General features: G+C 48.1%; 1 long non-coding RNA gene across 1 annotated transcript in view; it reads left to right on the forward strand.

Moving 5' to 3' along the window:
- The window catches only part of LOC105074454 (uncharacterized), a 63,875-nt gene extending 40,839 nt beyond the window's left edge, over positions 1-23,036 (forward strand). The window contains exons 4-6 of the long non-coding RNA XR_012504135.1: positions 7,961-8,087; positions 9,619-9,735; positions 10,087-23,036. This is a non-coding gene — a long non-coding RNA (uncharacterized LOC105074454). The remainder of the gene's footprint in view (positions 1-7,960; positions 8,088-9,618; positions 9,736-10,086) is intronic.
- The last annotated feature ends 307 nt before the right edge of the window (positions 23,037-23,343 follow it).

A 23,343-nucleotide genomic window follows, 5' to 3' on the forward strand; every position in this document is an offset into this window, starting at 1 on the left:
ACTGAGGCCTCGGCACGCGTGTCCCTTTCAATGAGCACCCCTGCAGCACCTCCAGAAACCACGAGCACTCACCAGGGTGGGTTTCTACTCGTGTCACCTTGAGTGGGAAATAAGAGCTGGAAGATGCTGAAGTTTTCTAAGTCTACTGCTTAATTCTTGTTTAATTTAATGAGCATGTCCACTGATCAGATAGTCTGTCACCATAAGGTAGAGATTTTCCAGCAAACCTGAGAAGTGAGCACTGTAATTACCCCCACATTGTCAAGCGAGACAAAGACACAGGAAGGTTACCAGGTGCCAGAGACAAGGCGTGCTACTGAAAAGCACCCCTAGGCAAAGCCCGGAGACCATATGTGTTTCCAAGTTCATTTCTGGTCTAATTTTAGGGCGGACATATGGTACATTTATCGTATTTTATATAACACCCGCAGCAGGGGCTAAGGCAGCATTCCATTTTGAAGAGACAGTATGTCTGTCCCTAAGTGTACGTGTGTTCAGAATAAATGACACAGACCAGATTACTGGGAACGTGGCGTAAATTCTGGTAAGCGGCCGCCGAGTTGGCTCGGACTTGGCTAGGTCTGTCGTGCGCGGACCCCTGCTGGGGTCAGGGCTGCCGTCGGGCAGCCAGGGTTGGCTTCGGAGTCAGCCGTGACCGGAGCTTTACCCTCCCCTCCCCCGCTGGTGACGCTGGGCCAGGCTTTTAGCGTCTCCTCACATGCAAGTGGGCGTCCCTGGTGAGTATGTGCTCGGATGCTGGGGCGGGGCTCACCCCGCCCCGCCGCGCACAGCCAGCCTCCCAGCCTCCGGCCTCGGGTTCTCAGCGGCCGGGGGCCGCCCTCCTCGCTGGAGCCGGGCCTCTCTGAAGCAGCATTTGTGGGGTTCTTGTTGGTACCCAGTACTGTGTGCTCTAGTTGCCTTAAATTACATTGAATTGTGTGGAAGGAAGAGAAATTAAGAGACGCCCGCCTCCTGAGCCTCTGGAAGGGGGCCCCGGGACCCGCTGGGCGGTGCCGTGAGAGCAGATCAGGGCCTGCGGGCCTTTCCGGCTCAGCCGCCGGACGGGGCAACCTCGAGGCCACTTCTCCTGTGTTCTTATGAAGTGGCCGCTTCTGGCCTGATTTTCAGTGACAGGAGGCAAGTTAATAGTCGGAATGATGATGATGATGAAACCGGAGACCCTCACGGGTGTGAGTGGCCGATACGCTGCAAACATACATCTCAGATTGTCTGTGCTGAATGAGGCGACGCCCTGCACACTGGAACGTCCCTCTGCACTTGTCTGTAAACTCCGTTCCCAAAGCAGGCGTTGGCTCTGTCCTGCAGCTGTTGCTGTGAGAAGGAAGCCCTGGCCTGACACAGGCTGGGATCCCCTGCTGGAAGGAAAGCGCAGCTCCTGCACCAGGAGCTCTCCATCAAAGAGGAAGTCGTATTGCTTCTGAGATGAACTGGGGGGCAGAGGAGCTGAGGACGCTTCCTGCAAACCAGGCTTCCTGGCTGGATTTAACACTCAGCAATGAGAAACAGGCTCCAAATGTTATTGCAAGCAAAATCCTATTTTAATCTGCCCTCCTGACTCTTGGAATGTTCAGTTGAACTGCACTTCGGAAAGCTGCAGCCCTTTGATCTCCCCTCAAAGCGGGCCAGCTTAGCCTCGAAGCAGAAGCGCCACAACCTCCAGCATGATTTTGTGGGTCAAGTATGCAAAGCATCCTGGCGGATAAGCGAAAGAGGCGGGTTTTCATTCCCGGGGGTCCCTGTCTGCGTGGGGGCAGGGCGGACAAGGTACAACGTTGGGGGGCTTCCCCAGAGAGCTCAGAGGGGGTGCATGCTCACATCGCTGGCATCGTGGTTATTTACTGTTGGAAAAGCAACATTTTGGCTACTTTAAAATAATGGCTACTTTTATAAGGAAAAAGAATATGCAGAAGGATACATGTATATGGATGTATGTGTGTGCGTCACTGAGTCACTGCTGTGCACCAGAGACTGTCACAGCATTGCAGATGGACTGTACTTCAGTAAATAAGTGAAAGTGAAAAAATGCTTTAAAAAAATGATTACTTCTCTTCCAAAGGTCAAGGAGGCGTTGAGAAAGTCTGACGTGAGCGTGCACCTTTGTCCCTTCCTGGAGATCGCAGCCTCAAGCCCAGACTCCTTCCTCTCAGCCTTTGAAGCCGAGTGGCCACCTCGTCTCATGAGGAGCCCAGGAAGGCTGGAACTCGCAGGACCAGTGGGTCAGGTCCAGAGGAGACTGAGGCTGCCTGGGGTTTAAAGAGCAGACAGTCACCTGTAAATGGTGAGTGACCTCTGAAACCACACCCCCTCGAGCATCTCTGGAAAGTGGAGGCGCCTGGCATCCTGCTTTGCTCATCCAGCCACTGGTGAAGCCCATCCTCTGGGTCGGCGGATGCCTCCTGTGGGGACCGCGGTGCTAACGTCAGGGTGTTGCATTAGCACGTCTACACCAGCTCTCCAGAGCCCAGGGCCCCCGAGGACTGGAAGCCCGCCTTCTCCGCCTTTTCATCCAGTTGGGATCAGCGAGCCGGGACGACACCTCTGGAGTCATTATCTTATGCCTTGTTTCAGGATCTTTTAAAGGCAATGTCTTCAATCTTCACTGTAGGAACGGCTCTGGGCTCGGATTTGAGACACCTGGCTCTAAGTCTGGTTCCACTTTCTGGCTGCAGTAAGCCTCCCTTTTCTGAGCTGGGGAAAGGAAGCAGAGACCCCTTCCTGGTCAGGCTTGCGGGATAGTTGTGAAGAGCAAATGCACAGCTGTGTGTCCAGGTGCCTGAACACGCGGAAGCCGTTGAGCAGATGTGCAGTGTTGTCTGCATCCTTCTGGACACCGGCGGGACGTGCAGCCCCACAGTGTGCCACCTGCACATAAGGACTATTTTGAGCTAAATTAACTTAAACAAAAAACACCAGGTGCACGGAGGGTGCTCTGATCTCCCTTTTCCCCTGGAAGCGGGGGAGGTGACCCCACGTGGAGGATGACCCTGCTGGACCTGCAGGAAGGTGCCGTGCTCTCCATCTAGTCACGCCGAGAGATTCCTGTGCAAACAGGCCTTGTTAAAATAGCTCTGCCTTCCTTCAGCCTCCCCATAGAGGGTAGGTGCTTTTCCACAATTTCCTCTCTTTGTTCAACGCAGTATAAAAGCACTTTGCTTTGTCACTTCTCTGTGTCTTTGTGCCTTATGGAGGCTCCTGTGTCACCTAAATCTATAGCAGATGAGCCACTTTGCCTTTCTCCTGCTGATCTGCCTTTTGTCGGTTTAACTCTCAAGCCCCTGCCCTGTGAGGGAAGAGGTAAACTCTTGACTTCCTTCATTTCTGACCCTCTTGGAAGTCTCCAAAGCCTCCTAACTCCCACCTGCCTCCTTGCCCCTCACAGAGGCATGTCTGCCCCCGCCTCCCATCCTACCCCGCATGGAAACTGTGGAAGGCAGCTGGGGACGGGCACCTCTGGGGTGAGACAGGCCAAGCCAAGTCCCCAGAGCCCCGGGACGGGTACCTCAGCGAGCCGACGCGGGCTGCTCTCGCGCAGGCAGGGTCAGACGCCCGGTTTGTCAGCAGGCGTCTTCCTGCAGGGGCAGACTCATCAGCTGAGCTCCGGGGCTGAGGTGGATGCTTGACTCAAGGCCGTGAGTGTCATCTGCAGGGCGAGACCTCGGGTCCCACCGGGCTGGCGTGTGGAGGTGCACACGGCAGTCAGCGGGGGGTTTGGCGGCTCCGCCTCTGAGCAAGATGGGGGTAGGTCAACTGTAAGTGGCCTCAGATAAGCCCCCGTGGCCCCAACCAAGACACGCCTTCCCGCAGAGACCACACGCACTCCCAGTGGTCCCCGCCAGCGTCCCGCCGCAGCTTTCGTCTCTGAGGAAACCTGCAAGGGGCCGTCCGCCTTCCTCCTGGTGCCCTCTCTCCTAGGCCACACCCCGGGTCCCCGCTTGCAGGATCTGCTCCATCTCCGAGGACAACCCGTTAGTTCCAGGCTGGTTCCCAATGCCTAGAGAGTAACTGCAAACCATCCTGGGAAGATAACCCAGGACAGAAAGGGAGGAAATTGCTTGTAAAATTCCAAGCTGCCAAGCCTCACTGAAAACTACAGGAAAGGAAACTTGACTTCACATCCATTTTGTCAGACCCTTTTTCTTTTCCTGGCTGGATCTCAGTGAAACTGTCTAACTGCCACTCAAGGAAGTCACCTTCTGCAATGGGCCCCTGGCCACCTGCGCCTCCTGTCTGCACGCGTCTCAGTTCACCTCGGTTTACCTCGCTTGGGAGAGGGCTACCTGGGGAGGATCCCAGAGACGCGTCCTCCTGACACGCACGGCCTGAGAGGGACTGTTTGCCTGGTGACTTACGTTTTTAACCCCCCACCCCCCGCCCCCTGAACTGAGAGACTGTTTCCTGGCAGTTCTGCTCAGTTAAAGACATTTTCTGATCAACTGAAACTGTATTTCACTGAATTCTTCATCCATAAAACTAGGCAGTTAGACTGGGTCGTCCCTTAGGGGTTGTCCAGCTCTCCAGTGGTGCAAGTCCGTGACCTTACGGGGTGGTGCGGAGGGTCTTTTATTCCATTTTACTCAATAATGATTATCCAGCATTATCATGACTTGTCACAAGAAAGGGACTTTCATGTCAGAGTCAAGTTCAGCATCCAAGTTTATATGCTCCAAGGCTAGTTTACACAATATTTCCTTAAAGCAAATCCATTTCTACAACGTTTAAATGGAGGGAAATAGCCCAGTAAACTCAAAACAATTAGGAATGTCCAAGACCAATCTTGGTATTGTCTTTTGTGCTCATCCACTTAAAAACAAATCTTATTTGGAATGTATTTTAATGTCAGGTCGAGAGCAGCAACACAATTTAAAAATACCTATAATGTAAAATCAGCATATAGTGCCTCGCATTTATCTGTCCTGAGGAGCTAGTCAAGAGAGATGTAATTTTCAGATAGAGTCATTTCCTAACAATGAAAACCTTATTAGAGGCAATTGCATTAGAGGTAAGTGGTTGATATGTGGCAGTAATGTCCTGATACTTAACTTTTGTCCTAAGTGGCTGTTTTCTCTTTTTATAAAATTAGCAAGAAAGGACCATCAAAAATCACCAACTCATGTTCAGTGTGCGTCACACTTGGATGAAAGCACAGCCTATTTAAAGAAACCCAGGTATAGTGGGGGCAGGAGGAGGGCATAGGTGGAAGGGGCTCATCTCTAACCCCAAACTCAGTCGAGGGCGAGCCTCTCCTGGGGGGCGTCTGAAGCGTGTGTGTGCCGCACCCACACAGAGGAAATAGCAGTGTGCCGTTCCTGAATTCTTTCTCTGTGGACTGGTCTCAGGTTGTACGTACAGTGTGTTAACGACTGGGGTTCAGAGACTTCCAAGCGTGGCTAGTGACTAGATGTACATACAGTGAATAAATATATATGATGGATAACCTTTCCTGGGTGCATTTTTGCAACCCCATCTTAAGTGAGGGGAAGGTGTCAGGAAATGGATTCCCCTCCAGAGCCTCCAGAAAGGGCACAGTCCTGCAGACACCTTGACAGAGCCTGAACCCAAAACTGTGTGATGGTAAGTGTGTGTTCTCAGCCACTACATTTGTGGCAAGTTGTTATAGCAGCAACGGAAAACTAATACACTCACCAAAACAATGTTTTCAAATTTTTTCACGTTCAACTTTGTTAGGCAAGAAATGGATCGTTCATTTTGTCTTGATTGACAAATTGTCTTGATTTTCTTCCGTGATCGCTGTTCGCCACACTGTAAAATTCCTGGAGGTGTCTCTTCCTCCGCGCGTCCCCTGATCACCTCCTGTCCTGCGCGAACGTACCCAGTCGTGCTGCTGCGTTGTGCGTTTCGTCTACGGTGACATGCCTGTGACCCTTTACAAGTTTTTGGTGCAGCTTATTTTGATTTTTAAGGCCACTTTAAATGAGTGGCTAGTACAGAAGGTAAGACAGGAGTCAGAATTTAAAATAAGACTTTGCCTTTTATGAGACTGCATTTTAGGAAGGAAGAAGGACAATAATCAGTGGCCAGCAGTTCAGGAATCTGCACAGCCCTCCCTCAGCACATCAGCATCACCGCCTTTGGTTCCTCTCTGAGTGCAACCCATGGTGACCCCGCCAGGAGGGTGCCCTGCGGTCACATGAGAGAAACCGGGCGGGCAGAGCCCTGGGCATCCGGGGTGGAGAGGGAGGCACCGGCACACCCCACGGAGCGGCTGTGGGAGGACTGACAGTGCTAACTGAGAGGGAAGCTCAGTACCTGACCAGGAAACACACTAGGGTCTCCACTTGTGTTAAAACATTGACATCATAGCATTGGGGAAATAAGACAGTCCTGCCAATGAAGGACGGCCCTGCACCCACGTAGACAAGAGGGAGAAGGAATGAAGTATTATAGAACAATTCGTTACCGGGTGTACAGGTGTGCAAGGCAGCACACAAGGGACAGCAAAGCCTGGACGGAATTGCACAGATATACGTAAGGCAGAAGAAAGAACAGCTGACACTCCTCTTGTGTCCTTGGGAGAAGAGACGGGTCTGTGGTGGTCCCCCTTAGGGAGCCCTGCACACATTCTGGAGGTCCAAGAACAGAAAACCTCATCTTGTAAAATCAGGAAGTCACCCTGTTATTTGCCTGTGACTTTCTCAAGGGCCCAGGCCACGTGGGGAGAGCCTCCGTCCTCAAAGGAATTGGTACCACTGGCGCTTAGGGTGGTGCCGCTTGGTGGTGGAAGTGCCCTCTGCGCACCACCGCCTGGACGCCCGCCCTCCCTTTGCGGATGCACGTCCTCCCCGGCTTCTGTGAGTCTGACGCTTGATAAAAATGAACGACAGTAGACCTGTGAGGGGTGAATGTTAACCTGTGTTCCTGAATTTCTTATCGATCTCTGAATAACTACCCCCGAGTGGTAATTCTTGGCAATTCTCCTACAAACAAGCCTGTATTTCTCTTGAGAAGAGCTTTAGAATGACCTCTACTTAATAGTCACCTGGGTTCAGTTTTAATTAGGCTGTAAGTGGTAAATATTTGCTAATAGACTTTAGGATGAATAATTAATTAGTAAAAGACTGCTATGTACTGACATTTATGTGACCAAACAAGTGGATGAGATCCAATAAAGTCTTAGCAAAAGCAATTTTTTCTAACCTAATTGGTAAAGATTTAAGATTACCTACAAAACTTGTTTAAAAAATAATAACTCAGTGTGGTTTTCCTTAAAAATTTATTTCTACTTCAGTGGCTTGTACAAAGAAGATGTTCTTTTTGTTTTGTTACATTGGTCCAAACAGCTGTCCCATCAAAATGTAATAAGCTAGAATTAGACAGATTCTGCATTTTATCCCTTTGTGGTACTTGACATGTTTCTGCTAGAATATTGTTTAAAACAAATTAGGTTTTATTTTATTCTTCCAATGGATAAAGGTTGTATGATCTGAAAGTTCAATTATATTTTTTAACAGTTTTATGGAGGTTTAATTCACATACCATAAAACTCACCCATTTTAAGGCTACCATTCAATGATTTTTAGTTAATTTACAGAGTTGTGAAGCCATCACTACAGTCCACATTTAGAATCACAAAACTGCCCCACTGCCCATTTGCAGTCACCCCCCTTTCCCACCCCCAGCTCTGTGCACCAGGACTGTTTTCCTTTTTGAAAATTTTTACATTTTTAAATATGTAAGATACACATGACATGAACTGAACCATCTATTTTTCTTTTGCTTTGTTCTTTTGTAAGTTTCAGTTGCGCAGCACTGTCGTTCAACACCCTGTATATTGCAGAGTGGCACCACCGCAAGCCGTCCATCCCCAGACAGCGGACCCTCACCCACGCTCCGCCCCCCTTTCCCTCTGGTAACCACTGATCTTCTGTCTGCATCAGTGTGTTTGTTTCTGTTTTAATGTGTTTGTTTTTTGGTCTTCTAGATTGTACATATGAGTGAAATCACATGGCATTTGTCTTTCTCCATCTGACTTATTTCGCTAAGCATAACGTCCATGTTGTTGCAAGTGGCGAAACTTCATCCTTTTTATGGCCAAGTGGTATTCCCTTGTAAGTATATAACTACATCCTTTTTATCCATTTATCCATCGATGGGCACTCAGATTGTTTCCCTGTCTTGGCTGTTGTTAATCAAGGTGCTTATATCTTTTAAATGAGTGTTTCTGTGTTGTACAGACGAACGCCCAGAATGGGATAGTAGCTCTAGTCTTAGTTCTTTGCACAATCTCCATACTGTTTGACACAGTGACTGCACTAATTCACAGCCCCACCAGCTGTGCACAAGGTTTCCCTTTTCTCCACAGCCTCACCTACTTTTGTAATTTGTGGTCTTTTTGATGATAGTCTTTCTGACAGGTGCGACATGACAGCCATTGTAGTTTTGATTGGCATTTCCCTAATAATTAGGGATGTTGAACATTTTTTTATGTACCTGTTGGCCATCTGTATGTCTTCTTTGAAAAAACGTCTATGCAGGTCCTCTGCCCATTTTTCAATTAGGTGTTTTGTTGTTGTTGAGTTCTTTGTATATTTTGGGTATTATCCCATCAGTGGATATACGATTTGCAAGTATCTTCTCCTATTTAGTAAGCAGCCTTTTTATTTTGACGGTGGTTTTCTTCAATGTGCAAAGAAAGCTTTTTAGTTTAATGTGGTACCATTTGTTAATTTTTGTTTCTGTTTCCCTTGCCTTTGGAGTCATAGCCACAGAAACTTCACTAAGAATGATGTCAGCGAGGTTACTTGTCATGTTTTCATCTAGTAAGTTTATGGTTTCAGGTCTTGCATTCAAATCTTTAGTCCATTTTGTGTTAATTTGTGTGTGTGTGGCATAGAATAGTGGTCTAGTTACATTCTTTTGCACGTGGCTGTTGAGTTTTCTCAACAGTGTTTATCGGAGTGACTGCCTTGTCGTCACTGTATTTTCCCTTGCTCCTTTGTTGTAAATTAATTGTCTAAATACATGTTGGTTTATTTCTGGGTTCTCAATTCTATGCCGTTGATCTGTGTGTGTGTTTTAGCACCAGCACCATACTGCTTTGGTTACTGTAGCTTCATAGTACAGTTTGAAATCAGGGGACGTGATTCCTCCAGCTTTGGTCTTGGGAACCTATTTTCTGTCTCTACTCATTTGCCTTTTCTTGGATGTTTTATATAAAGGGAATCACATACTAAGTGATCTTTGGTGCCTGGGAACATTTCCTTAGCATAATGTTTTTAAGGTTCATCCAAGTTGTAGTATGTATATGTAATTTGTCTTTACTGCTGAATAATGTCTTCTTATATGGCTGTTGCTCATTTCATTTATCCAGTCACTGGCTGGTGTACATTTGGGGTGTTTCCACTTCTTGGCTATCACGAGGAAAGCTGCAGTGAACAACTGTTCCTGTGTCAACATGTATTTGCAGTTCTCTGTGGTAGATTCCTAGGGTCAGAGTTACTGGGTCTTATGATAAATTTATGTTTAATACATTAAGAAACTCCCAAACTGTTTTGCAAAGTGGCAGTTTAGTAACATGAGAAGTTCAAGTTTCTCTGTATCTTCCGTGACATTTGTTCCGGTTTGACTTTCTGATTGCAGGCATTCCTGGGGGCGTGCGTTGGTGCCTCACTCTGGTGTTAATTTTCATTCTCCTGCTGACTGATGATGTTGACCGTCTGTATATGGGCCTCTTGGCTGTTGGTACAGCTTCTCTCGGTAAATTATGTCTTCAGTTATATTTATGTAGTGTTAGATTTGCATTACTTTAACAGCAGATCATATATTCCACAGATTTTAAAAATTCACTTGATTATATGTAAATAACCACTTACTATGTGTGACCTGCTGGGCTTTGCTTTATCTTCTGTGTGCATTGTGTCAAAATAGTTGCTTTGTCAAATACTAAAAATAAAAATCCTTAATTCTTGAGGACTGTATAGAAATAACTACATCAAAAAGCAGACGGTTCATGAATGTGATTAATATTGATATCACATCTGCAGGAGGTAATTTTATGTCACGTTGTGCACTTCAAAGGAAGAAAACGAATCTCTTCCGTCTTGACAGGAGAGACCCATCAAGGAAGGCTCCGAGAGGAGGCAGTGCCTGGGCTTTGTCTGCAGGAAGGTTAGAAGCTCGGTCGTATAGAAAGCGAAGTGGCGAGGAAGCGCAGGGCAGCTGGCACACGGGACAGAAGCCTGGAGCAGGGAGAGGACACCGTCGTAGACGAAGGGACAACGAGTAACTCGGTCTGGCTGTGCTGCAGCGCACACGGAGAGCAGTCGTCAGAAAGTCAGACACGGTGTGAATTTGAAGTCCTTTGGAACACCGAGCAAAGGAATGTGCATTTTATTTTCAAGAATGGGGAGCCATTCAAAGACGTTCTGCAATCGAAGGTTTTTATTAGGTCATTTTACTGGAATATTATTCTATAATTTATATGTAAGTAAGACTGGAGGAGGAAGAGAAGGGAGAAACACCAGCACCTAAGAAGGCAGGACTGTGAAAGCACCGAAGGGAAGAAACAGTGAGAGACAGACGGAGCGGAGGCTGCGGCTATGGGCCCACGGGATCGGCCCTGCCTGGCTGTGGGGACAAGTGGTGGGAAAGCCAAGGAAGACCCTGGGGTCTGAGTGGTCGATGAGGAGCCGAGTGTGGCGCTGGAGCTGTGAAGGGACACCCGGTTAGCAGGGCTTTGAGAAAGCGGGGGTGGTGAGGGGGCGACCATGAGCCTGGCTTGGAGCTCTCAGACTTGAGGTGTGAGAGGACCAGCAGGTCTCTGCAGAGGGACGTTGGAAACCGGAGCCACAGTTCATTCAGCAAAGCCCTAGGGATGGAGACCGGCCGGGAGGAGGGCGTCAGGGCCACAGACCAGGAGGAAGTGCCTTGATGCGGAGCAGACTCCCGCCCCTCTTCATTTGAAATCCAAGCTCCACTGATACCAGATGCTCTCAGTTCTTTTTGCTGGAATCTTAAACTCTAGGGCATACTCCTAACTTTCACGATGAATTTAGCACCAGGATTATAATTTTCCTCTCCACTCTCTCCCCTGATGTCATTCTTGGGGGATTCGAGATAACCCTTGAATTCTCACTGGTAAACCTCCCAGCGCCCTGCCTCGTGTCTCCGTGGCCGCGTCCGTCTGACCACCTCCACGTCCTCTCCACTCCGGCCGCGCACACACAGAGCACCTCAGAGCTGTTACCCACGTACTTCGTTCTTCTCACGACAGCTTTTCCAGAATACACTCTTCTAGCACCTCCTGGACCCAAATAATCAAACTGAAATCCTCCCAGGTCTGTCCTTGTTTGAAATATAGCCATTTGTCTTAAAAGGTTTATCGTCACTCACTCTTGAGACAAAGGCAAGCACCTACGAGCATATATAAATTGACCTGAGGGTCTGCCACGTGCCAAGAACATTTTTTATACACGTGGCCTCCGCTGGTCCTCGTAACCACACCGTGAAGGTGGGATGTGATTGCATTTCTCAACACGGTAACTGAGACCTGATTGTTACTGTCCACCTGCCTGCATTGCTTCCTGGATAAATTCTGCATGTCAGAGTGGAATAGGACCTAGTACAACCCTCAGTGAAACCCTGAGAAATCAGAGGGAGAGGCGACCTTCAAGGAAGTTCCCGTGCAAGTCCCCACCGAGCCCAGTGCAGCTGTGATCCTGCTCTGGTTGTGCGGAGCTGAGTTCCACGTGGCACGGCCTTCTTGGGCTGTAAATCCATGCCTGGCAGCTCTTCTTAGGGTCACTGTGTCACCGGGTTTTAACTAGACTTCCTCCTCTTCTTCCAGAAAACACAGAAACACAGGAGAAAAACAAAAACAAAAAGATCTTCCAAGTCGGGAAAAGAATCGCGGCCACTAACCTTCACTCGGCTTCCTCCTCCTCGGTGTCCTGGTCGTGCGTCACGGCAACGCATCTGGCTCTTTGCCCTCTTTTTAAATGAGTTTTCTTGCTGAGCGCATTGTGTCTCCTCCCGGTCACCGTGTGTCCGCGGCGAGGCCGGAAGCCGCTGTGGGCTCTGACGGTGCCTCTTCTAAAGTCACGCTAGTGAGTCTGGCAAGGTGGTCACCAGTCGCCTGTCACCTGATCACCCCAGGATCCCTCCTCTGACCAGGGAGGCACAGGGGGTCCTAGCAGCCCGGGGACTGGTTCTAACTCAGAACCTGCCCCTGGAGCTCTCGAAAGTGCTCCCTTTCCAGGGACAGCGCCACCCTGGAGAGAGCCTGCAGGTCTGCTTAGCGGAGGCTGGGAAGAGCACGCGCCAGGCCTGCATACGTGCCAGGTTACCTCGGAGTCTTCCGGCCTGTGGACTTGGCACTCAGGCCCGTGGCCCAGAGGCTGTGGCCTGATTCAAGCCTGAGAAGTGGGTGAGAATGAGTGCCGTCCAGCATGGTTCTTGGAACCAAGCATCGTTTGTCACAGAGAAGCATTTTCACTTATCCCAGCAAAGTGTGGCTTCAGGAGCTGTCCCTCTGGAATGAGTTAGCCAGCACCGAAATCCCCGAGGCTGAAGCCGTCTCCTGGCTCTCGCGTCGCTGCCCATGGCGGGGGCCTTGCCGTCCCACACCGCTGGCAGGGAAGCCCCCTCTGAGCCCGAGGGCACAGGACACAGGGCAGACGCGCTGCTCCGTCCCAGGTCTTGGGCCGCCCCTCTCAGACAAAAACACGTGGACGAGCTGCAAAGTTGTCACACGCTGCGACGCAGTAACATGCAAAGTTAAAGCGTGCTTTTGGTTTTCCGCCATGATAGCTCTGCGGCTACAAGAGAAGAGATACTGTTTACAGGACTTGGGCTTGCTGTCCCCTGTCCCCCGGAGCAGGCAGGCAGCCCGGGGCCCTGGGCAGCCTTGACTCGCCACGCCCTAGTTCTGTTCCGCGGTGGCGGCAGCAGGGAGCCCCACCGCGCCGGCCGCGGGCACTCTGCGCCCCGAGGCCCGGACGCCGTCCGCTCAGCTGTCCCGTGGCCGCACGTCGGGGGCTGCTGGGCTCCTGTCCGCTGTGACGCTGTGGTATAATGAGGCATATGTGTTTTGGGCCTTGTCCCTGACTCCTGGCCAGAGCTCCTGAAACCCTCATGAACACCTCAGTGACGAGAACAACAAGGTGACATGTGCTTGTGCCCCGCGCCCGACACAGCCCCGCAGTGCAGAGGCCACAGGAGGGCTGGCCATCACAAGCCCCTTTCAGCCGTGCCTGAGTTTGTGTTAAGGTGACTGCTGGAAGCACCGCAGGAGGGGACTGGTTTCCAGGGGAGCCAGCCTGTGCTTAGAGGCCTGGAACTCTGGGGAGGCAGCGGGGCTGGACGTGAGGTTAACCAGCAATGGCTACCTATTGATTCAGCCACGCCTGCACGACGGGACCTCCGCAGAAACCCTAAAGAAGGGTTGGAGAGCGCCTGGGTTGGTGAACGCATCCACGCTGGGGGAGTGGCATTCTCTAGCTCCATGGGGACAGAAGCTCCTGCTCATGGGGCCCTTCCAGTCCTTGCTCTGTACCTTTTCATCTGGGTCCTTTATCCCGACCTTTATAATCAGCCAGTGAATGTGTTTCCCTCAATCCTCTGAGCTCTTATAGCAAATTATGGAAGCTGGGGTGCGGGGTGAGGATGTCCGACTTCCAGCCCATCAGAAGCCAGGGACAACCTGGGACCTGTAGTGGGCGTCTGCGGCGGGGTTGGGGGATCTTGTGGGGCCGAGCCCTTTACCCGCAGGGTCTTCACTCTGTCCAGATCATCAGCATCATAATCGAATTGACTGGTGGATGCCCAGCTGGTGTCTGGACAGTTGGAAAACTGGCTGGCATGAGAGAAAAACCCTATACATTTGGTGTCAGAAGTGTTCTGTGAAGCAAGGAAACTGGTCTTTTGCTTTAAACCCCCTTAATACAAGTTGTATTTGTGTGTCTTCTGCCTCAGATAAACAACCCCAGACTCCCCAGATTTCCCTAGAGCCCGCTGGCTGAGCAACCACCCTTGGTCCCAGTTTCTATAGCCATCAAGGTGGTGAGTTGCAGCCAGCAGACTCTGAATGGTTTAAGAAGAAAATAACTTTCTGAAGGGCCAGTGGGTGGTTAGAAAGTGGGCAGGAGCCACCAGAGGCAAGGAACTGGGGCCTCGGCCAAACTTGTCCAGCACAGCCGGTCCCCGAGGTGCTGCTGGCACCGCCTGCCCACTGGGCCCCGGCTGGCGGTCCAGCACCCCCAGGGCCCGCCCACCGCGGGGCCCGGGGCTGAGTGCCGCTCTGGGGTTACTGAGATCCCTTCTTTCTCCAGCTACTTTGCATCGCCGCTGTGTTAGCAGCTGGGGCTGCCTTAACGGGAGGACTCAAACAACAGAAATGCATTGTCTGCACTTGGAGGCCAGAGGTCTGAGGTCATCGTGTCTGCAGGATTGGTTACCCCTGAGGCTGTGAAAGAGAGTCTGTTCAGGCCTCTCTCTTGGCTTGTGGATGGCCATAGACATCCTCTCCCTGTGTGTCTGTGTCTGGATTTCCCATTTCATAAGGACACCAGTCATACTGGAGTGAGGCCCACCTTAATGACCTCATTTTAATTAACGACCTTCCCTACAAATCAGGTCACGTTCTGAGTTACGGAACCTAGGACCCTGCCTATGAATTTTAGGGGGGCACACAGTTCAACCTGTAACACTAGTTCTGTATCCAAAGTGTCAGACATGGATTATGTAGCCCCTGGCCCGTTCCCTGTTCGGGGAGTGTGGCCTGGAGAAAGGGCAGAGGTGGACTTTGGGTCCTTAGTGGAAGGTCGACTCTGCCTGTCCACAAAACTCACAGTGAGACATGCCTCAGCCCTGGGGAAGGGCCACGGTCCTGGACGCCGAAAATTGTGTGTGTGTGTGCCAGGGCATGTCGCGTGTCTGTGTGTAGGCGCACACAGACAGCATCCTAGCTTCCGAGTGCACTGCCGTCTGAAAGAAGAGAGCCCTCACATGAACGTCCGCGTGGTGGGGCCCTAGGTCTTTGTCCCCGTAAGCCAGGCATCATCAAGTGACTTTCACTGACAGGTGGTGAAATCAGTGAGATACACAGGAAGCTGCCGAACGTACAGCTATTAAAACAGATGGAGTGAAGCAGTGTCATCTAATAAGATGTGCGCCTCACAGTGAAAAGCGCGGGCCAGCTTCCAGGATGCTCCACAGACGGCCCTTTAGTTACCTTGAGTGACTGTTCCGCAGCCGCCAGCACGTGGCGTGGTTCTCACACCTTTAGAGAAGAGCAGATGCAGACCCTTCTTATGTCTCTGTGGTCGTCAGTCACTGCAGCTGGACGTTCACATGAGGAAATCCCCTGAAGAGTTCTCAAATGGTTGACATGTTTTTTTCAAAATACTGGTTTTACTATGATTCCAGTGAAAGCATGATTTCGCCAAAAAATTATGTGGTTCATCGTTTCTTCAGGAAGCATGTGTTGTGAGCACAACTCTGGAATGCTTGCCTTGGGTACAGAGGAGAGCTATCAGAGCAGAGTCTTAATGCCAGACTGACATCTTGCAACCAGTTTTCATCAAAAATATACCTTAAGTGTGACTAAAATAAGAACAAGATATCATGGAACAAAAAGTCACTCACATGTCAGGATCAGCATAAATAACAAAAATAACCACAGAAATGTGGGGTTGGTCCTGGAAAACTTGTCAGAGTTTCGAGCTGGATATGATAAAACATGATAGTTACTGATTAAAAGAAAACTGAGGGCAGAGAGAGGTGTGGCTTTGCTGGGAGAACTCCATTTGTGACCGTTCTAAGCCCTACCTGCCTGTGAATCCTAAAAAGGCACCTTTTCAGGCTCTTCCTGACAGAAGCCAAACAAAATCCCAAAATACTTTTTGATATTTACAAACTTCATACTTCGGTCATTGCCCAGACAAATATTGACCGCCCGTGGGGAAAACCGTCAGCTCTGCTTCTCGGTGCAGCTTTGCAGAGGCCCTGTTCTCACCCACTGCCTCCCAGAAATGCCTCCCGGGGCCTCTGGAACCTGGAGTACAGGCCACCTTTTCTGGCTCCCAAAGTAAGGCAGGAGCAGTTTGGGTGGTAGCCCAGCCGATTTTGAGCAACCTGTGGGTCCGTCATTTGAGGCTAATTCCAAACCTTTCAGTAAACATCGCGCTCCCAGCTCTAAGAGGGATGTGGAAACACAGCCAGAAAAACATGTAAACATGTTTTCCCCAAGGTTGCTGTACTTCCTGTGTCCCGCCAGGCCAGAAGTGCCCTGGCGCTCACTTTCTCATGGTATTTTTCCATTTCTTGGTTGGGTCTCGGCCAGAACATGGAAGTGCAGAAATGGGCAATGTTAATAAAAAGTGGGACCCTTCCAAGAAACGTGTCAAAGGAATTCAGACTGTTCTCACCGGCTTCGCTAGCAGTCATGCCCATAGAACCAGCCCCGGTTTTTATTGCCCTTGTCACATGAGTGAGTGAGAAGTGGGGAAAGTCACAGCAGAGAGCAGCCCCCCCCAACCCCTACTGGCTCCTCAGGTCCCACGTGACCGGAACCGTGGACTTTGTAGGTTTCTAAGCCAAAGCCATGAATTCTATGTTAACTGAGGTCCAGAGAAGTGAACACAAGGTAACAGCCCAAGATAACGGAAAGAGATCGGGACTGCTGGCTTGGACCCTGCTGGAGACATGCTGGGGACGCACAGCCTGCGCTGTCCTCCTAGTGCCCCCTCTTTAGGTGTGGAAGGCAGGTGGGAGCTGCCTGGGAGCTGCTTCTGCACACCGCGGGGGAGAAAGCCTCCAGGAAGAGGGGTGTGGGGGACCCGGTTTTACCAGATGGCTTAGGCATTCAGACTTTTGGAGCAGCAGCAAACGTGGCAGCGCTCGTCTGTGTGTCTGCCATCGTCGTGCCGTTCAGCCATGGTGAGATGGCCGTGAACTCAGGCTTCCAGCCTGGGCTGCCTAAGCTTTCAGATGGTGACCACGAGGGAACCCACCTCAGGCAGGTGACGTGGCCAAGCCCAGGGCCTGCGCACATCACCGTTGCTGTGGGATTGTTAGTAATCACAAGCCCTGTTTCCCCGTGGACAGCATTTTCTATAAACTGTGAGGAACAGATGCAGGGTGCAGAGCGAGGGGGCTCGGCAGCAGGGGTCTGTTGTCCTGGTCCATTCGAGACAGTGAGGAATCGGAGGAGTTGGTGTAATTCACGTCGCCTTCGTCTGGCTTTGGGTGCTCTCTGGAGAATCCGGAATCCCCAAGTCTCATACATGAGTTCAACAGAAATCTCTTCTTAAGCATACACTTGTAGGCTTCTGGCATTTAAAAGAGAATCATCATAAAAAATGGGATGTGCACAAGGCAGTCTTTTGACACGTTTGAGTGCTTGAAACCAAAACAAAACACCACTTACTTCTTATAATCTTAAGACTAGGAAGGTAGATATTTTCAAATGCAAGCAAAATAAAATAAGAACCTGTGAGACTTAATATTATCGTATTTGAGGGGCTTCTGTTACTGCAGAGATTTTAAAGCACCAGCCTGGAGCAGAAGACAAGCTACCTGTCAGTGAGGTTCATCCACACACACCAAGCTGAACAAGTCACGTTCTTTCTCTCATAAAATTCTAAAACAGATGATTAATACAGCCAAGGACTGAGTTAGATTAATTAATTTGGCTAATTTGAAATAATACGGCGTTTGACAGCATAATTTAGTTTCAGCTCAGTGATGAAAAACGGACTTCGAGAGATCCTACCCCCAGTGTTTCGATCTTGAAATCATTTTAATTTCATGTTGGTCTAATTAGTCATTCCAGTCCCAGGAGGAAGGAGAGGAAAATACATTTCCTCAGTTCATGGTCGATACTTCCGTGTCTGTGGACCTGCCCCACGCGCCGCTCAGAAGGCACGATGGCACGAGCTCATCCCGGTGGCCGCCGCCATCCTTCCCCTGGGCTGTCTGCAGAGGTGGCAGGGGAAGCTGTCGGAGGGGAGGAGTCTGGCAGATTTCCTTGGTGATCCTTGACCTCTGCTGTGACGGATGATTCCTGACCATCAGTCCGAGTTTGGGATGAGAACTGCATGACTAGGAGGAAGAGGAGTGGCACATGAAATGAGGTGGAGGAGTAAACTGGAAATGGCCGGAGAGGGTTCCCGGAGACGCACACCGTCCAGGGAACCCAGCTTCTCCGTAGAGGCCCCAGGTGGTCAGGAGCCTACCAGGCGAGCAGGTGCCACCGTCCACCGCGGGACAAGTCGTCCACAGGCTTTCCGCGCTCTGGCTGTGCGCCAGGCCCTCGCCAGCTGCTGACCACCCAGCCGTGAGCGGAGCAGGTGAAGGTCCTCTCCTGGACCCGGGCTCTGGCGGAGGAGGCAAACAAGATGCCACGTGCAGACTGTGAGACTCTGCCGCACAGGGCGTGAAGTCGTGCATGGAACCCGAAGCCTGTGCCACACTGGGACGACAAGGTACATGAACACACCTTTCCTTCCCCTGACACTTCTGCTGTAGTAGGCACTGCAGAGGCGCCCAGACCCGGGGCCACCTCCCAACAGGGTCACACAGGGAGGAGCTGCACTAACCATGCTTTTAGTTTTTATAAATCACTGCTCTGTTAAGACAAAACTCACATACCATACAATTCATCCACTTAAAGTATGCGATTCGGTGATTTTTAGTATATACACAGTTGTGCAACCCTCAGTTACAATCAGTTTCAGAACATTTTCATGGCCCCACACAGAAACCCTGTGCCCTTAACCGTCATCCACCAGTGCCTCTGTCACCTTCGGGCCCTGGCAACCACTAACCTGCTTTCTGGCTCTCTCTATTTTTCTGTTCTGGAGATTTCACACAGACGGAATTATACAATACACTGCCCTTTGTGTCTAGATTCTTCTACTCAGCATGCCATTGTCAAGGTTCATCATGTTGTGACCTGTATCAGTACTTAATTCCCTTTTTTAAAAGACATTGCTAAAATTAAAGTATATTTGATTTATAATGTTGTATTAGTTTCTGGTGTACAGCACAGTGATTCAGTCATATATATATATATATATATATATATACACACACATTTATTTATTTATTTATTTATTTATTTATTTATTTATTTATTTATTTATTCTTTTTCATGTTCTTTTTTATTATAGGCCATTACAAAGTGTTGAATATAGTTCCCTGTGCTCTACAGTAGGACCTTGCTGTGTATCTATTTTATGTATAGTGGTGTGTGTCTGCAAATCCCAAACTCCCAATTTATCCCTCCACCCCCCTTTTCTCCCCTGGTAACCATAAGTTTGTTCTCCATGTCTGTGGTCTGTTTCTGTTTTGTAAATAAGTTCATTTGTCTCATTTTTTTGCATCCCACATATGAGCGATATCATATAGTATTTTCTTTCTCTTTCTGGCTTACTACACTTAGTATGACGATCTCCAGGTCCATCCATGTTGCTGCAGATGGCATTATTTTATTCTTTTTATGGCTGAGTAGTATTCCCTTGTATGAATATACCACAACTTCTTTATCCAGTCATCTGTGGATGGGTGTTCAGGTTGCTCCCATCGTCTTGGCTGTTGTATAGAGCGCTACTGTGAACACTGGTGTGCATGTATATTTTTGAATTAGAGTTTTCTCAGTATATATGCCCAGGAATGGGATTTCTGGATCATATGGTAAGTCTATTTTTTTTGTTTTTTAAGGAATCTCCACACTGTTTGCCATAGTGGCTGCACCAAATTACATTCCCACCAACACTGTTGGAGTGTTCCCTTTTCTCCACACCCTCTCCAGCATTTATCATTTGTGGATTTTTTAATGATGGTCTTTCTGACCAGTGTGAGGTGATAACTTATTGTGGTTTTGATTTGCATTTTTTCTGATAATTAGCGATATTGAGCATCCTTTCATGTACCTATTGGCCGTCTATATATCTTCATTGGAGAAATGTCTGTTTAGGTCTTCTGCCCATTTTTTCGCTTGGGTTGTTTGTTTTTTTGTTATTGAGTTGAATGGGCTGTTTTTATATTCTGGAAATAAGGCCCTTGTCAGTCACATCATTTGCAAATATTTTCTCCCGTTCTGTAGATTGTCCTTTTTTTCGTTTATGGTTTCCTTTGCGCAAAAGTTTATAAGTTTAATTAGGCCCCATTTGTTTATTTTTGCTTTTATCTCTATTGCCTTGGGAGATTGACCTAGGAAAGTACTGCTATGATTTATGTCACAGAATGTCTTGCCTGTGTTCTCTTCTAGGAGATACATGTGTCCTGTCTTACGTTTAAGTCTTTAAGCCATTTTGAGTTTATTCTTGTGTATGGTGTGAGGGAGTGCTCTAACTTCATTGATTTACATGTAGCCACCCAGTATTCCCAGCACCATTTGCTGAAGAGACTGTCTTTACTCCATTGTATGTTCTTGCCTCCTTTGTCAAAGATTAATTGACCAAAAGTCTGGAGTTTATTTCTGGGCTCTCTATTCTGTTCCACTGGTCATATGTCTGTTTTTGTGCCAGTATCATGCTGTTTTGTTTACTGTAGCTCTGTAGTAGTATCTGAAGTCTAAGAGGGTTATGCCTCCAGCTTTGTTCTTTTTCCTAAATATTGCATTGGCAATTTTGGGTCTTTTGTGATTCCATATAAATTTTAGGATTATTTGTTCTAGTTCTGTGAAAAATGTCATGGGTAATTTGATGAGAATTGCATTAAATATATAGATTGCTTTGGGTAGTATGGCTATTTTAACAGTATTAATTCTTCCAATCCAAGAGCATAAGATAACTTTCCATTTTTTAAAATTAGCTTTAATTTCCTTTATCAATGTTTTATAGTACTCAGCATGTAAATCTTTCATTTCCTTGGTCAGGTTTATTCTAAGTATTTTAGAAAGGATTGCTTTTTTATTTTCTTTTTCTGATATTTCATTGTTAGTGTAAAGAAATGTAACAGATTTCTGTACATTAATCTTGTATCCTGCTACTTTGCTGAAATAATTTATCAACTCTGGTAGTTTTTGTGTGGAGTCTGTAAGGTTTTGTATATATAGTATCATGTTATCTGCATATAGTGACAGTTTTACCTCCTCTTCCAATTTGGATCCATTTTATTTCTTTTTCTCGTCTGATTGCTATGGCTATGACTTCCAATACTATGTTGAATAGAAGTGGTGAGAGTGGGCATACCTCTCGTGTTCCAGATTTTAGCAGGGAGGGTTTCAACTTTTCCTTGAGTATTACGTTGGCTGTGGTTTTGTCATAAATAGCTTTTATTATATTGAGATATGTTCCCTTTATATGCACTTTGATAAGAGTTTTTTTTAATCATGAATGGATTTGGAATTTTATCAAACGCCTTTTCTGCATCTATTGAGATGATCATGTGGTTTTTGTCCTTTCTTTTTTTGATGTGGTGTATCACACTGATTGACTTGCGTATGTTGAACCATCCTTACAATCCAGTTTGATTGTAGGGTATGATCTTTTTCCTGTGTTGTTGGATTTGGTTTACTAATATTTTGTTGAACATTTTTGCATCTATGTTCATCAAAGATACTGGCCTGTAATTTTATTTATTGGTACTTTGTCTGGTTTTGGTATCAGGGTGATGGTGGCTTCATAGATGAGTTTGGGAGTGTTCCCTCCTCTTAAGTCTTTTTGAAGAGTTTGAGAAGTATCAGTATTAGTTCTTCTTTGGTAGAATTCCCCAGTGAAACCATCAGGTCCTGGACTTTTGTTTGCAGAGAGTTTTGTTTTTTTTTTTTTTAAATTACAGATTCTATGTCACTTCTAGTGATTGGTCTGTTCAAATTATCTATCCTCCTGGATTCAGTTTTGGTGGACTATATGTTTGTAGACATTCATCCATTTCTTCTAGGTTGTCCAATTTTTTGGCATATAGTTGTTCACAGTATTCTCTTACGGTTTTTTGTGTATCTGTGGTATCAGTTGCTTTTTCTTCTCTTTCATTTCTTATTTTGTTTATTTAGGTCCTCTTTCTTTTCCTGGCCAGAGGGTTGTCGATTTTATTTACCCTTTCACAAAACCATGAATCCTTGAATTGCTGGTGTAAGTACATGCGTGGGTTTACATAATCAGCAGAGTTACCATCTTTGGGAAGTCAGAGGCCAAGTCGAAGGGATAAGCACCTTCTGAGCACTTAATAAATCACTGACTGAACAGTCCTCTGGATAAAATATGAAAAGTGAGTGCAATGCATCGTAAAGGAGACAGAAGTGCATTATCTTCATACCCTGCTGCTTATGGGGAGAGCTCTTTATAAAAAGTATAACCTTGCTGCTTCTATTGAAAAGAGCAAAACTCTTCGACAATAAGAGGATTAAAAATGGATGAAAGACCTTAACAGACGCCGCCAGGGAAGACACACAGATGTACACAGATGGCAACTGAGCTTATGAAAAGGTGCTCCTCACCGTATGTCTTCAGGGAAATACAAATTATGACAAGGAGATACTGCTTCACTCCTGTGGAAACGACGCCCACATCGCCAGGTGCTGGTGAGAAGGCGGAGCAACGGGAGCGCTCAGCACTGCCGGTGGGACTGCAAAGTGCTGCAGCCTTTCTGGGGACAGTGTGGCCGTCTCCAAGCAAACTGCCAGATGAAAACCTACTATAACGTCCAGCAGTCATGCTCCCTGTGGTTCCCCAAAGGCACGTGAGAAACCGCAGATGCAGGAGTGCGTCCTTTGAAGTCCCCTTACCTGCCTGAACACAGAGCCTCCATGGGACCTCGGGTGTCACAAGTCCCATCCTAGGAGCTGCCCCACCAGAAAGACTGACTCCTGTCACAGGAGAGGAGCCTAGAGTTGGAGCCCACACCCAGATTGTCACAAACCACCATCCTCCCATCTGTTCTTCTAAGGGCCCACTCATCTCTAAAAACCATTTATTCTGCCCTGCGAGGCGACACCCCCTGCCCTTCCCCTGTTAAGGTGATATATTAGCTCTCAAATCTCAAGGCCTTTTGGGGCATTCGCTTTTTGTACTGTAATGCCCTCGTGCACATAATAGTAAAAGTTGATTACTGTGTATGCCTTTTCTTCCTGTTAATCTGCCTGTTTCCTGCTTGTTTCACAGACTACGCCATGGAACCTGGGAGGGGGTGGGAAGGTCTTTCTCCTCTACAGTTTACATTCTCAGAAGGCTCCACTTTCTAGCCAGTGACAAGAAGAGTGTTTTTAGGAGGGAAGAGGGCTTTGGATGCAGAAAGATCTGGATTAGAATTCCAGTTCTGAATTACCTGCTCCAATCCCTGGCAAGTTACTGATCCATCGAAGCCTTGCTATGTTTCTCAGTAAAACAGTGATGATTCCTGTATCATACGGTGCCAGTGAAG

The sequence above is a fragment of the Camelus bactrianus genome, chromosome 35 (genome assembly GCF_048773025.1).
Source record: "Camelus bactrianus isolate YW-2024 breed Bactrian camel chromosome 35, ASM4877302v1, whole genome shotgun sequence".
Taxonomy (NCBI): Eukaryota; Metazoa; Chordata; class Mammalia; order Artiodactyla; family Camelidae; genus Camelus; species Camelus bactrianus.